General features: G+C 45.0%; 1 long non-coding RNA gene across 4 annotated transcripts in view; it reads left to right on the plus strand.

The window, feature by feature from the left end:
- The first annotated feature begins 1,351 nt into the window (after positions 1-1,351).
- The window catches only part of LOC113598291 (uncharacterized), a 107,189-nt gene continuing 94,022 nt past the window's right edge, over positions 1,352-14,518 (plus strand). For 2 of the 4 annotated variants that reach the window (XR_008295250.1, XR_003418964.2), the window contains exons 1-3: positions 1,352-1,426; positions 1,901-2,029; positions 5,980-6,145. This is a non-coding gene — a long non-coding RNA (uncharacterized LOC113598291). The remainder of the gene's footprint in view (positions 1,427-1,900; positions 2,030-5,979; positions 6,146-14,518) is intronic. The other 2 variants (XR_008295249.1, XR_008295251.1) reach the window with 1 other exon arrangement.

Here is a 14,518-nt window from a genome sequence, read left to right on the forward strand (position 1 = left end):
TTTCAAAATCTGCATTGTGAACCAGCAGGCAGGAGACCCATGGGAGACAATAGTGGAGATGGAGTCTAAAGGCAATCTGCTGGAGAATTCCCTCTTGTTCAGGGCAGTGGGTCTTTTTCTTCTGTTCAGACCTTCAACTGATTGGATGAGATGCACCTCACTCAGTTCATTCATTTAAATATTAATTTCATCCAGGGAGCCTGGGTGGCTCTTAAGTCTCTGACTTTGGCTCAGGTCACGATCTCACTGCTTGTGAGTTCAAGCCCAGTGTCCTGATCTGTGCCATCAGCTCAGAGCCTGGAGCCTGCTTCAGATTCTGTGTGTCTGTCTCTCTGCTCCTCTCCCACTCCCACTCTCTCTCTCTTAAAAATAAACATTAAAATTTTTAAAAAAATATTAATTTCATCCAAAAACACCCTGTAAGTTGACACATAACAGTAATTATTACACGTATTCCCTTGATTGTCCTTGTTGGGCTGGTCATTTTCCCTGATATTAGTTATTTGAGTATCCCTTTCATGATTTTTTGCAGTATCTCTGTATCATTTATTTAATATTTTCTTTAAAACAATGTTTACTCCCTTTTTATAACATGGATGGAGCTAGAGAACATAATGCTAAGTGAAATATGTCAGTCAGAGAAAGACAAATACTATATTATTTCACTCATGTGGAATTTAAGAAACAAACAAGTAAGGGGAAAAAAAATAAGAGAGAGACAAAGCAAGAAACAGACTTAATAGAGAACAAAGTGATGGTTACCAGAGGGGATGGGGAGGGGGTGGAGGGATGGGGGAACTAGGTGATGAGGATTAAGGAGTGCACTTGTGATGAGCACTGGGTGATGTATGGAAATGTGGAATCACTAATTTACACCTGAAGCTAATATAACATTGTTAACTAATGAATTAAAAAAACACTTAAAAAAATAAAGCTACTAAGCAGGACGGTTCCATTGCCAGAGGTAGCACGTACCCCTTTATTTATGCCTGGATTATTTCATCTCTAAGATCATAAAAATAAAATCAGATTTTGTAAACACACACACACATACACATACACACATCTTAGCCTTATACTAAAATTCTATTTGAGACAAATGGTGTTAGTTTCACTAGTTGCAGTTTTTTCTAGCACGGGTAAGAATAACTCAAACACTATTAAAAGTGCACGTAGCACCTACAAGCCCCCCATTTTGCACACGTCTTTTGGGAAGGAGCATACCAGCCAGGGCTGCAGGGAAGGCGCCGAGGCTCCCACCGGCCACCAGGAGGCGTCAGCGCCCGCCTTCCCAGAGGCCCCAGGTGCTCGACCGCAAGCGGAGGCGCGCGGCAGGGCTTGGAAAGGCGGGGGCGTCACCCGCGGTGGCGGGGCGGGGCGGGGGGGGGGTGCTGCCGGGGCGCGAGCCGAGTCCCTGCCCGCGGAGGTAAGGGCGGGGCTGCACGAGGGCCCTCCGGGAGGTGCGTGGGGGTGGCGCCTGGAGCCGGCCGGTCGCGGGTCCTGGCCGGGGCGCGCGGGGGGTCGAGGGCTGTGCTTCCGGGCAAGAGCGGTCTGTCTTCCGCCCCCTCAGTCGGGAAGGGCGGTGGGAGCGCAGGGGCCCGGGAGGCGGTCTCGGGGCAGCGGCCTCGGGTTCTTAGCTGCTCAGAACCAAGTGGAGATCCCCGGCCGGCTTGGGGAGCACCATCAGGTTGCTGAGGACCCTCACATTTCGTGGGTGCTCCGTGGTGCTGTCACGCTGTCCAGCGCGTGTGCGCGAACACTCCCAAAGCCTCCTGTGCGCACCTTGTCCTGATGTCACCTATGAATATTCTAATGTGAATGGCTTCGCTGATTTACTTAGTTGGAAGTATTTGTTTATTTTAAAAAAATGACTTTATTTTTATTTATGTTCTTTTTCTAGACAGAATGAGCCAGTGTGCCAGAAGGGCAGGGGCAGATGAAGAGAGAGAGAGAATCCCAAGCAGGCTCCACAGACTCTTGGCTCGATCCTATGACCCTGGGACCATGACGAGCAGAAATCAAGAGTTAGGTGCCCCTATTTGTTTATTTTTATTTTTTTAGTTGTTTATTTTTGAGAGAGCGTGCAAGCAGAGAGGGGCAGAGGGAGAGAGAGAGGGAGACACAGGATCAAAGCAGTCTCCAGGCTCTGTATATGGGGCTAGAACCCACAAACCGTGAGATCATGACCTGGGTGGAGGTCAGATGCCTAACTGACTGTACCACCCAGGCGCTCCTGTTTATGTTTATTTTTATTTTTAAATTTATTTGTTTTAAATAGGCTCCACATCCAGTGTGGGGCTTGAGCTCACAACCCTGAGGTCAAGAGTCCCAGGCTCTATGTGTGGACTGAGGCAGCTGGGCGCCTCTTGAAAACATTTATTTTGAAAGGAAACTTTCTTTATGTATAGAATGGTGACAACCATGCCAGCATCAAAAGATTGATTAATGAAATAATGCCAGAAGTACATGGTGTTACTGTTATTACTGTAGGTGGAAAAGGAGTTCTAGGAAACACTGTTACATGTTCAGAGACGATTTTAATTCTCTTTCAGGAGCTTTGGGAAACTCCTTGACTTCCACTCTATTCTTCCTCCCATTTATGTGTAGTGTGGCAGTCCTCACTACTGAAGGGAGAGATTCCCGGCAATTCCATTTACCAATAAATAGAGTTGCCAGCAGGTGGCCCCAGAGCACCATGGGTGTATTTGCACTTTTAGGTCCTAACATCTGCCTCACACTCTGGTACAGGATGTGGGGGTGGGGGTATAGGGTTGAATGAAGGTATGGGTAGGAGCCCCTGGCTTCAGGGAGAATATAAATGATTTATTATTCTGGTCTTTTTCTTTCACAAGGTTTTGGCCTTTATTAGATTCATTCATATAGTCATTCAGCAGATATTTATTGAATGCCTACTCTGTTCCAAATGCTATTCAGAGACTTGATGTGCATCAGTGAATTAGAACAAAGGTCCTTGCCCTCACAGAGCTTACATTCTAGCCAGCAGCAATAAGGATAATGAGTAAATAAATTATATAGTTTGTTAGAAGCATTGTGAAAAAGAAAAGTATAAACCTGAGTGTGTGGGGATATGGGGGTTGGGGTGGGCAGTTCAGAGGATGGCTAATAGGCCTCATTAGGAAAGCAAAATTTGAGCAAAGTTTCAAAAGAAATGAAATTAGCCAAGCAAGAGCTGGGGAAAGAGTGTTCTAGAGACTATGAAAAATTTGCAGCAGTTACATTAGGTACCCTTTTATAGATGACGTAACTGAGGCTCAGAGAAGTGAAAGGACTTGTTTAAGGTCTTATGGGAGGTTACCGGCAAAGTTGGCATAGCTTTACCACCTCATTCCTAGCCCCATGTTCACGTACTGGATCATGTTACCACTCTGTGTTTGCCAGGTGATGGCACCTTCTTGTAAAGCTGCCACTACACAGCCTGCTTAAGAGTGACTCAGGTGAGCTGGTGTATTTCCCCTGTTGGGTAATACTAACACTGCCCGTGGTCTTTTTTTTTTTTTTAACGTAACGAGTAAATATTTCTTTTGCTGAGTGCTGTGGAGGCAAGAAATGAGCATAGCCCCTGCACCTAAGGGACCAATAATCTATCCGTAAACATTTGGGTCTTCATTTCTTTGATCTACTTTCCCTACTTCCCCTAAACAAGTCCACTGATGATCTCTACCTACAGCTTGGAGTTGAATCAGTCCTCAAACTTGGTCACTCATCGTTAGTTTCTAGGTTTCTGGACTCTCCCTAGATTTGTTTTGCTGCCAGTTGGTACACGGTGCCCCTGTGTATCCCCAGGTCACTCCTTCTACTCTGTGTCGGACCCATCTATGAGACAAGGCTTATGCCTTGTCTCCTAGGCTTTGGTTAGATGCCCCACCTGGATCCATTCTTCATTTCCCTTAGAACCGTCTCTGTCACCTATATTCACAATTGTTGAGATCTCTCCACTTGATTGGACACTCTGTGTCTTCCTCCTTGGAAACTGTGCTCCTTGGGCATTCTGCTTGGTCTCCTTTGGCTGCCTTTTTGTGCCAGTCACCTCTCTCAGCCTCTGGCCCTGAGAACTCAGGACATGTACTGAGTCGCCTTCCTGGCCACATTTACTGAGAGGAGATTGTGGTACCTGGTGTTAAAGTCCTGGGTTATGGTGCCTGTGAAGCAGCAGAGAAGGACAGAAAGCTGTATTTAGGTAGTTGACAGCTAGTAGTTTAGAGGGGAGACGAGCTTGGTAAGCTTGCAGTGGATAAGAATGAGGAAGCCTGGTGTTGAAGGATGGGTAGAATTAATAGGTGTAGGGGAGAGAACAGTGTGGGGGTGAACGTGGGGTGTTGTGGGATAATGCGAGATTAGCCTGAGTAGAACAGAGAGGGTGTGTTTTGGAGTGCTGTGGGAAGCTTGTAGATAGGCAGGGCAGGGTTGGAGCAGGGCCTGGAACACCAGGTCAAGAAGTTTGCATTACAGAATCTTAAACTGTTCTTAAATAAAGCTCCTGGGAAGCTGGCGGAAAGACATTAAGGACAACATGTCATTAGGACCTGTATATCCACCTGCCTATCTTTGAGCATCTCAAATTTACTACATTCCTGAATGCTCCATATAAAAGAGATTCCCTTGGTTATTTTGTCATAGTGTCCTGTTTCTTTTTTTTTTTTTATTAAAAAAATTTTTTTTAACGTTTATTTATTTTTGAGAGGGGCAGGAAGAGAGAGACAGAGGATCTGAAGCAGGCTCTGCACTGTGAGCACAAAGCCCGATACGGGGCTCAAATTTACAAACCATGAGATCATGATTTGAGCCGAAATCAAGAGTCAGCAGCTTAAATGACTGAGCCACCCAGGTGCCCCCATGGTATCCTTTTTGTTTCTGTTTGCTTGTTTATTCTCAGTTTCCTCTAGAGTGTCCTAAAATTGCTGCCAAATGGCAAGGACTCCGTCTGGTTCTCTGTTGTATCTAGAATGCAACACAGTAGCTACTAAAGGCTCTTGAAATATTTGTTGACTGAATGAACAGTGTAAACTAAATATCTGTTTCTCTAACTGTGCTTTACCTTCTGGCTACTTGACTTCTGTTAGTGCTAACACCATCTGGCTGGCCTGCACAGTAGAGATCTTGGAGTCAACCTTGATGTGGACATGAACACAGAAACTGCTCCTGAAGTTTACATGGGCTGTACTCCTGCTGAGGCCTTGTTTTATACTCTGTTATGACAAGATAACACAACGTACCCTGTTGGGTTTTAGATGTGAAGAGTGAAAACATCGAATGTAAACATCAAGGGAAAAGGAGTTAGAAATGATTGGGAAGCAGGGCTGCTGGCAAATTGCAAATTACATATTTCTAACTATGATATTAACTATGCTGATCTTTTCCAAGGGGCAGAATTACATAGTGGTTAATAATAGTATTAATAATAGTATTAGTTGTTAATAATCATGTTAGATTGCCGGGCTCAGATCTTGGTTCTGCTGCTTACTAGCTGTGTGTCTTTGGGAAAGGGGCTTAAGCTCTCTCTGGCTCTGTTTTCTGATCTGCAAAATACAGGTAAGAATAATATCTCACAGAATTATTGTGACAAATTTCTTAGAGCAGTGCTAGCGTGTAGTAAATGATCAACAAGATATAGGTACTATGAACTATTATTATTCAATAGACCATTGAGATAACTTATGTTCTATTGCTATTTTGAACTGTTGATCTGAAACAGGCAGCCACATTTCCTCAGGGAATGACCTTTGCAAAATGTGACCAAGGATGTAGTGAAGGGAGGTTGGGATTTGTTGAGGATGGAGTTTCTGCAGGAGAGGTGGTGGCCATAGAGAGAGGTACCAGGTCTGGATGTGATTGTTTCAGATAGAATGTGCACATGAACTCCCTGACACAATGAAGGATGTGCCACCACTCAGCTCTCTATGTGCGGAGCTGCACAGAAATCTAAAAGAACTCTGCTTCTCCTCTGGTTTTGCTTTGTAGGGGGAGAAGGCAGCCGTGTCTGAAGCCAGGCCGATGATGACCGTGGTGGTTGGTGCTTGCCCAAGCCCTCCTTTACACTCTTATCCCCTCCTTCCTCACTGTGACTCTGTCTCTGCTCAGTCAACACAACCGGAAGTTTCATTCCAGGAGCCCTGGTGGTGCAGAGGTAGGACCAGAGGGTTTTGAGATTTTACCAAACTTTTTTTTTTTTTGGAAATACAAAATTTTATTTTATATTATTATTTTTTTAATATGAAATTTATTGTCAAATTGGTTTCCATACAACACCCAGTACTCATCCCAACAGGTGCCCTCCTCAATGCCCATCACCGACTTTCCCCTCCCTCCCACCCCCCATCAACCCTCAGTTTATTCTCAGTTTTTATGAGTCTCTTAGGTTTGGTTCCTTCCCTCTCTAACTTTTTTTTCCCTTCCCCTCCCCCATGGTCTTCTGTTAAGTTTCTCAGGATCCACATAAGAGTGAAAACATATGGTATCTGTTTTTCTCTGTGTGACTTATTTCACTTAGCATAACACTTTCCAGTTCCATCCATGTTGCTACAAAAGGCCATATTTCATTCTTTCTCATTGCCAAGTAGTATTCCATTGTGTATATAAACCAGAATTTACCAAACTTTTTTTACCTATAAAAAGTGCCTTTCTCCCCCTGTGCCCCACCATTTCAGGCACTTAGTATTCTCACCACCTCCCTCTGACAAACAGAGCAACAGTGGGTTTGATAATCAATTATTTTATACTTTAGAGTGATTTTTCTTTTACTGAATTTTGAGATACTGGGAAGTGAAACATTTTAGAGCTACGGAGGCAATGGTGGCAGATCTGTGCGGTATTGACGAAGTCTTTCCTGGACCTTCTGGGCTTCCCACAGGTGTCCCCTGGGGCTGTCAGTCCAAACCAAGGGGCCAGTGGGTGCAGATGTTCATTCTTCCCTTCTAAATGCCAAAGGCAGCTAGCAGGTGTGAGACGATGGTATGGGACAGAACCTGTGTTTTTTTCTATCTTGCTTCTGTCTAGAATAGAAAAAAGATCACCTGAACAAAATGGAGGGGAGTTTGGAGAAGAAATAAAGAGTAGGATATAGTGTGTGAGACTTAGCTCTTCCTTTGCCCAGACTGAGTGTGAGGGATGGTGATTTTTTGTGTGTCAGAGAGGGATTGATGTATTTTCTGAATAAGGCCTTGATCAGCATGGCTGGCCGTATTTATAGCACATTCTCTGTAAGTGAATGTTTCCAATATCAATGAACAGTCCACTTTGCAGGTGTGGGCACGCCAGAGCTGAGAGGACATGGGCCTCCCTGTCTTAGTGTCTCCACGGGAACTTTGTGCCCTATAGGGAGGCACTCTGGTGCTATGAAGGCATGTCTTGGCATAAGTATTGGAGAAACTCAGCCTCCCAAGTTTGCCTTAGCCTAAAAGTGGCCTGAGAGGGCATTTGTGGAAGTCTAGCGACCCCTGTCGCAAGAACAGTGTTCTTGCCTGTCTTCCTCTTCACCACCCTGGTCCAGTCACTTTTCCAATTCTGTCTCCAGGAGGATTTAAGTCTCGCATATTGATTTTCCGCTGTTGTATGTGTCCATTCTGGACTCTAAATCACACGTTTCTTCTTAGGTGGCCTGTCTCCATTCGTTCCTTGACACTTCCCCAGAGCGATTTTCAGGGTCATGGTCGTTTCCCAGTCTGTCAGCTCTTTACCTGCAGTGTTCTGGGATCTCTCTGCCTGCTCCCTCAGGTCCTTTCAGTCACTCAGCATTGACCCCGTTTCCTGACTGAGCGTCTGGGCTTCGACTTTGTGATGATTTCCTTCAGCGTCCCCTCCTCCTTGGTGTGCTCGGCAGCTTCATGTCTAACACACCACGTCTCCAGTTCTCTGCTTATTGGTTGCTGGTAGGACCCACCACTCCTCTTTAACTGAAGCTAGAGTTTTGGATCATGGAATTATACCCTTAGAATTTCAGTGGGATTTGTGAGGTAACTATCTCCTCACCTGACTGAAACCGGGCTTTTCCTGAATGACCCTGCTGTCCAGCTGTTCCCGTGGGTGTACCCCTCTCTCTCCGCTGTGCGTGGCCTGGGCTTTCTGCTCCTTGTGTGGCTTCTTTCAACAGCCACACCTCCACTCATACACATACACTCCGCCCTCTTACCATCCTCATTTTTGGCTCAAGTAATCTTCTTGCCCTATAACCATATTCAATGAGAATGTTGGCACCTCTCTCTTGCCTCCCTGACTTTTGTCATCATTCTGGAAAACTTCCACATTGGTGACACATCTGAATCCTTTGTTTCTTATACCCCATCGATTCCCACCTCCACTCAGCTTCAGCCACCCATTGAAATGGCCACACCTCAGACCTTGTCACCACCCATAATCGTTCCATCTCTGAAGCCATGAACCATGAAGTTCCAATTATTGATCTCAAAGCACAGCTTTCTTTTTTAAAAACATGTATTTATTTGTTGTGAGAGAGAGCACGCATATGCGCGCGCGCACACACACACACACACACACACACACACACACACACACACACAAACGCGGGAGGAGCAGAGAGAGACAATCCCAAGCAGGCCCTGCGCTGTCAGCACAGAGCCCAATGTGGGGCTCAATTCTCACAAACTGTGAGATTGTGACCTGAGCTGAAATTGAGTCCGAGGCTTAACTGACTGTGCCACCCACGTGCCACTCACAGCACAGCTTTCTAGCTGTGACTCCCAGGTTCCCACTAAGCCTGTTCTTAAAAAGTGGTCTGTATTTTTATTTTGAGCAATTGCATACTTGCCTCCTAGAATTGATACTAATAAGCATTATGTCATATTTGCTTCAAGTCTTAATCGAATGAATAAAACAATAAAGGTACATTTAAGTCTTTCCTGGGGATCTCCTCCCAGCTTCTTTTTTTTTTTTTAAACATTTATTTATTTTTGAGACAGAGAGAGCACATGAACAGAGGAGGGTCAGAGAAAGAGGGAGACACAGAATCCGAAACAGGCTCCAGGCTCTGAGCTGTCAGCACAGAGCCCAATGCGGGGCTCGAACCCACGGACCGCAAGATCATGACCTGAGCCGAAGTCGGACGCCCACTGACTAAACCACTCAGGCACCCCTCCTCCCAGCTTCTAATCTGCCCTCCTCCTCAGAAACAACCATCTCATGAATTGAGTGAATGTGTGTGTATATGTATAAAATGTAATATTGTTTTTTGTTCCTGTACATAAGTTGCAACTTGATTTTCACTCAATGTTATGTTTTTGAAAAATCTACAGATACGTAACAAGTAGTCCATTACTTCTGAGTGTTCCATAGCATCCCAGTGTAAGAATAGAGTGCGATTTATTTGTCCATTTTCCAACTTCATCAGCACAAAGAGTGCTGCATTAACACCCTTGTAAATAGCTTCCTGCACAGGACAGTCAGTGCGGCGCTGTGGCTGTATGGGACCTCTATGTGCATCTGAAAGGCTTCCTCTTTGCATGGACCTAGTCCTCTGAGCATACAGCTTGGCAAACGGAAGGGTCTGAGTGAAGAGAAGAGTTCTTGGGTGGGTGTAGCTTTCTGTTCAGGATGCATGGATTGTTAAGGGTGTATGGATTGAGTTTCTTGGACTTGCTCCCTCTGGGCACCTCTGGACAGGGGACAGATCACATAGCCATCTTTGGTGCCATGAGTTAAGAACAAAAACTTTAGAGGGGTGCCTGGGTGGCTCAGTTAAGCATATGACTCTTGATTTTGGCTCAGGTCATGATCTCACAGTTCGTGGGTTTAAGCCCCATGTTGGGCTCTGCACTGACAGCATGGAGCCTGCTTGGGATTCTCCCTCTCTCTCTCTCTCTCTCTCAAAATAAATAAATAAACATTAAAGAAAAAGAACAAAAACTTTATAGAGTCACACTGTTGTGGTTTAGATGTTAGCTTTTGTAGATTCTCAGCACCTGGATCCTCAGCTGGTTAAGTGTACGACTCTTGTTTTTGGCTCAGGTCATGATCTTGAGGTTCAGGAGTTCAAGCCCCACATTGGGCTCTGTGCTGACAGCACAGAGTCTGCTTGGGATTCTCTCTCTTTCTTCCTGTCTTCTGCCTCTCCTGCACTCATGTACTTTCTCTCTCTCTTTCTCTCTCAAGATAAATAAATAAAAATGTGCTAGCTATTGTGACTGTAGCAAACTACTTAATCTCTGTGCTCATCAGTAAATTGGGAATATGGAATTCTTTCTCTCATGGGTTATATAGTAAGGGTTATCAAGAGGATTATATATAGTGGCTTTTAGCATACAGTAAGTTTTACATAAATGTTGGATATTCCTTTAAGGTATAACAGCAGGAGTACAGCTATTGGTTGGGAGGGTATGCACTTTTTAAATACACCTGTTCTTTATCCCATCTCTATTTTTTAAGTTTTTATTTTATATCTAGCCTGGATCCCTAATCACACTTTTGAGACTGTGGGCCTCTGTCATGTTATAGTGCATTGGGATTGTTCTTGGCAATGGGAAAACATCCCAAAGAGGAGCAGACAAGTCACCCAGGCCACTCCCCAAAGTGGGTAGAAGGAAAGGATTGGATTAAGGGTGCAGTAAGAGTGGCCCCCTCCTGCCAGGCATGACGACCCTCCTTATCTATTTTTTTTTTTATTAAAAAATTTTTTTTTCAACGTTTATTTATTCTTGGGACAGAGAGAGACAGAGCATGAACGGGCGAGGGGCAGAGAGAGAGGGAGACACAGAATCGGAAACAGGCTCCAGGCTCTGAGCCATCAGCCCAGAGCCCGATGTGGGGCTCGAACTCACGGACCGCGAGATTGTGACCTGGCTGAAGTCGGACGCTTAACCGACTGCGCCGCCCAGGTGCCCCGACGACCCTCCTTATCTAGAGAGGGCCCTTTGAGAGATGTCTCAGATAACAGTAGTGAGTGGGCTGAGCTCATTTTCTTCCTCTAAATTCCTTCCACCCCCACCTCCTCATGCACACACTCCTTCAGCCAGCAGTCTGATACACGTTTGTTATTAACAGCTATCAATTTGTTATTACCAGCTGCTTATTGCCTGTTACTTTATTCTTGCTGCTAATTTTCCCACATTATACTTCTCTCATTTTCTTTAGTCTTGTTGCCAGAAAATACCCCTATATTCTTAATTCTTTCTTAGAATACTCCCTGCAACCCCTTGTTCTACCAGAACTCTGGTTTCCCTTTGATGATCCTGATTTCCTTCACTCTACAAAGTGGAGCCTCTCTAGTCCTGGTGGGGTCAGTGTGGGCTAGTGGATGGATTGAGAGTGAGTTTTGCGGTCAGTCACACTTGAATTCAGACCTGAACTCCATCACAGGCAGACTGTGTGTCCTTGGCCTCATGATAATTTATAAAAATCTCAGTTTGCAAACCTTGATTTAAGGATCTCTGCTCCAAAGAGTTGTGAGGTAAAAAAAGGGATACGTGACCTCACACTGATACATGGCTTCTAGTATATTCCATATTGTTATTTACTTTTACCCAAAAAGTTGGGGCTACTAGCAAGCCCATCTTTACTACAGTAATTGGAATGTAGAGGAAAATTTGGCTGTAACTTTATCCCTCTCGTCACACACATGCAGTTTGGGCTGAGGAGAGGTCCTGTACAGCTCTTTCCTTTCCTCCCATACCTGTAACCCTCACTAGGGATCATGAAGTGTCCGTGGTTAGAGCCTTCACTTTCCCTTGCACCTGCCCTGCCAGTTCCAAGCCCAGGGATTAATTTTATGACTATTATTCTAAATTCACTTTCTGCTATATTGTTTAAATCATTTTTGATCAGTTCGTTAGCTGTTGTTATTTCCTGGACGTTTTTCTGAGGGGAATTCTTCCGTTTAGTCATTTTGGATAGTCCCTGGAGTGGTGTGGGACTGCGGGGCACTTCCCCTGTGCTGTCTTGAATAACTTGCGTTGGTGGGCGTGGCGGCAGTCAGACCTGATGTCTGCCCCCAGCCCACCGCTGGGGCCACAGTCAGACTGGTGTGTGCCTTCTCTTCCCCTCTCCTAGGGGCGGGATTCACTGTGGGGTGGCGTGGCCCGTCTGGGCTACTTGCACACTGCCAGGCTTGTGGTGCTGGGGATCTGGCATATTAGCTGGGGTGGATCGGCAAGGTGCATGGGGGTGGGAGGGGCAGGCTCAGCTTGCTTTTCCTCCAGAGATCCGCTTAGGGAGGGGCCCCTCTTCTGTGGGCCTCTCGTCTGCGCTTGGCTCCGGAGACTCCGTTCTGCTAGAATCGTCTTCTGGCGGTTTTCTGGGTTATTTAGGCAGGTGTAGGTGGAATCTAAGTGATCAGCATGAGGCATGGTGAGCCCAGCGTCCTCCTATGCCGCCATCTTCCCAGGATCTCTCTGCCCTGCCAGTTCCAAACCTGCAGTTAACCTAACTCCATTTTCTCTGCTGCTCCTGCCAGGCTATTGAGTGTCAGCAGGTATCATATACTATGGTGTGTTAGCTGCTGCTGCACATTTGTGATGTGCAGCCTTATCTAAGCTCTGAAAACTGCCCAGCAGTCTGTTTTCTGGTTCCTGGTTGGTGCCCTTTGTCAGACCCTCAACAGGTATTTCACACTGTTTCTGCTTTTTTCAAGTCTCCCTCCCTCCCCCATCTTCCTTTTAGATCACTTCACCTCTTCCTATGTTAAGGTGGTGGAGTAATTGAATAAACATTAGGAGTCCAGTCTGGAGAAGACTGTTTCCTTGAATAAATGACACTGCAGACATTGAAAGGAAAAAAAATCACAAATCACCAAGGCTACATTTAGTGTGTTTATGTGGAAAAAGAGTGGTTTCCCCACAGGATTTTCATGCTTGTAGATGTTAGCATTGCAGACATCAAGAAGTTTTTTTATGTTAGGGAGTTAGAACTTTACAGGAAAGGGCTCCAGGCTTCATTGATTTTGAGAGACTAATTCTAGGTAGAATATTCTTCCTTATTTTTAGCTTATCTCAGGGTGTAAAGACCTTTTTTCCTCTCCATCTGAGGGACCTGGTCGGCTTAGTCATAACTGTGGCTGGTTAAGGAGTTGGTTTTCTTTCTCCATAGGGGCCAATGGATATGAATTCTAAATTCCACTCTTCTGAAAGGAAAGCAGTAGATCACAGACCATTCAAATGCAGTTTGCTGGGCCTCATCGGCTAGAAGTTTTGATGCCCTGGGTGTGGGGTGGAATCCAAGAATTTTCCTCAGCCAATTCTGATGCAGCTCATCCTAGGACCCCTTTTTAGAACATTGACATAGTTATGTCTTCACTTATTTTTTATCTCCTTTTTGCCTCAGAAGTGTGAGGTGCCCTGTTCCTTTTCAAGACTGATTTCTCTGTATGTGCTTTTGATTCCATTTTGTCACTTCTTCTCAGTCCTTGGGCCAGCAGTGAATCCCTCTCTCTGGTACTGACTGTCTCACAGTCTCCTTCCCCTTGGCTTATAGATATTATTCATCTGGTAAATTTTTATTTAGTTTCCAGCATACGGTTTAATTGCCTTCTTTGCTGCTTCTCTCCTCCTGTCTATTCTTCTCTTTACCACCCTACGTCTTGAAGGGATCTTTCTTTTCCACACTGATTTTTAATAATAATTACAACCACCATAACAACAAGTGGTAAATAAGAATAGCCACTAACATATGCTCATTGATTACTATGTACTGGACACTTTTCTCTCGGGTTTCTTTTTTTAAAGTTTATTTATTTATTTTGAGAGAGAGCACACACCTGCACGTGCACGTGTGTGGGTGAGAAGGAGAGAGAGAGAGAGAGAGAGAGAGAGAGAGAGAGAGAGAGAGAGAATCACAAGCAGGCTCTGCACTGCCAAGCATGGAGCCTGATACTGGGCTTGAACTCATGAACCATGAGATTGTGACCTGAGCTGAAACCAAGAGTCAGATGCTTAACTGACTGAGCCACCCAGGTGCCGCTGGACCAGACACTCTTCTAATTGCTTTACATATATTGACTTTGTAGCTGATATTCCACATTTCAGTTATAAAATATTAGGACCTGATTCTGGACTGTTTATTCAGTTATATTGATCTGCATTATGTACTCTTCTACCAATACCCTACCATTTTATTTACTATAACTTTATTAACTACGTTTTATGTTCATGCCCATTACTTACTGGAATTCTTTTTGGTTCTGGGACACCACTTTCTTCTGCTTCTCTCCTTCCTTTGATTCATCTTTATCAATGTGCTTCACTGGGTTTTCTTTTCTGCTTACTTCAACTCCATTTATGCCCATTAGAGCTTGCCTCCAGCTTGCTTTTCCTGCTACAGTTCCCAATACTCTCTTTTTGCCCTACATGCGTGAGCCAGAGACACCTGCTCTTTGGTCCCCAGCATACTATTTCCTTGATAACTTTGCATGGAGTTCCCCTTCTCTGCTGTAAAGTCTGGCAGTATTGCAACAGTGGATTTGTCCCAGCTCTGTGCCTCAGAGCACCTGCTGATTTAAGACCTTCAACACTTGGAATGCTCAAGCTTTGTAGATAAGGACCAAGCAGCAGCCAGGAAA

This window comes from Acinonyx jubatus, chromosome C1 (genome assembly GCF_027475565.1).
Source record: "Acinonyx jubatus isolate Ajub_Pintada_27869175 chromosome C1, VMU_Ajub_asm_v1.0, whole genome shotgun sequence".
NCBI lineage: Eukaryota > Metazoa > Chordata > Mammalia > Carnivora > Felidae > Acinonyx > Acinonyx jubatus.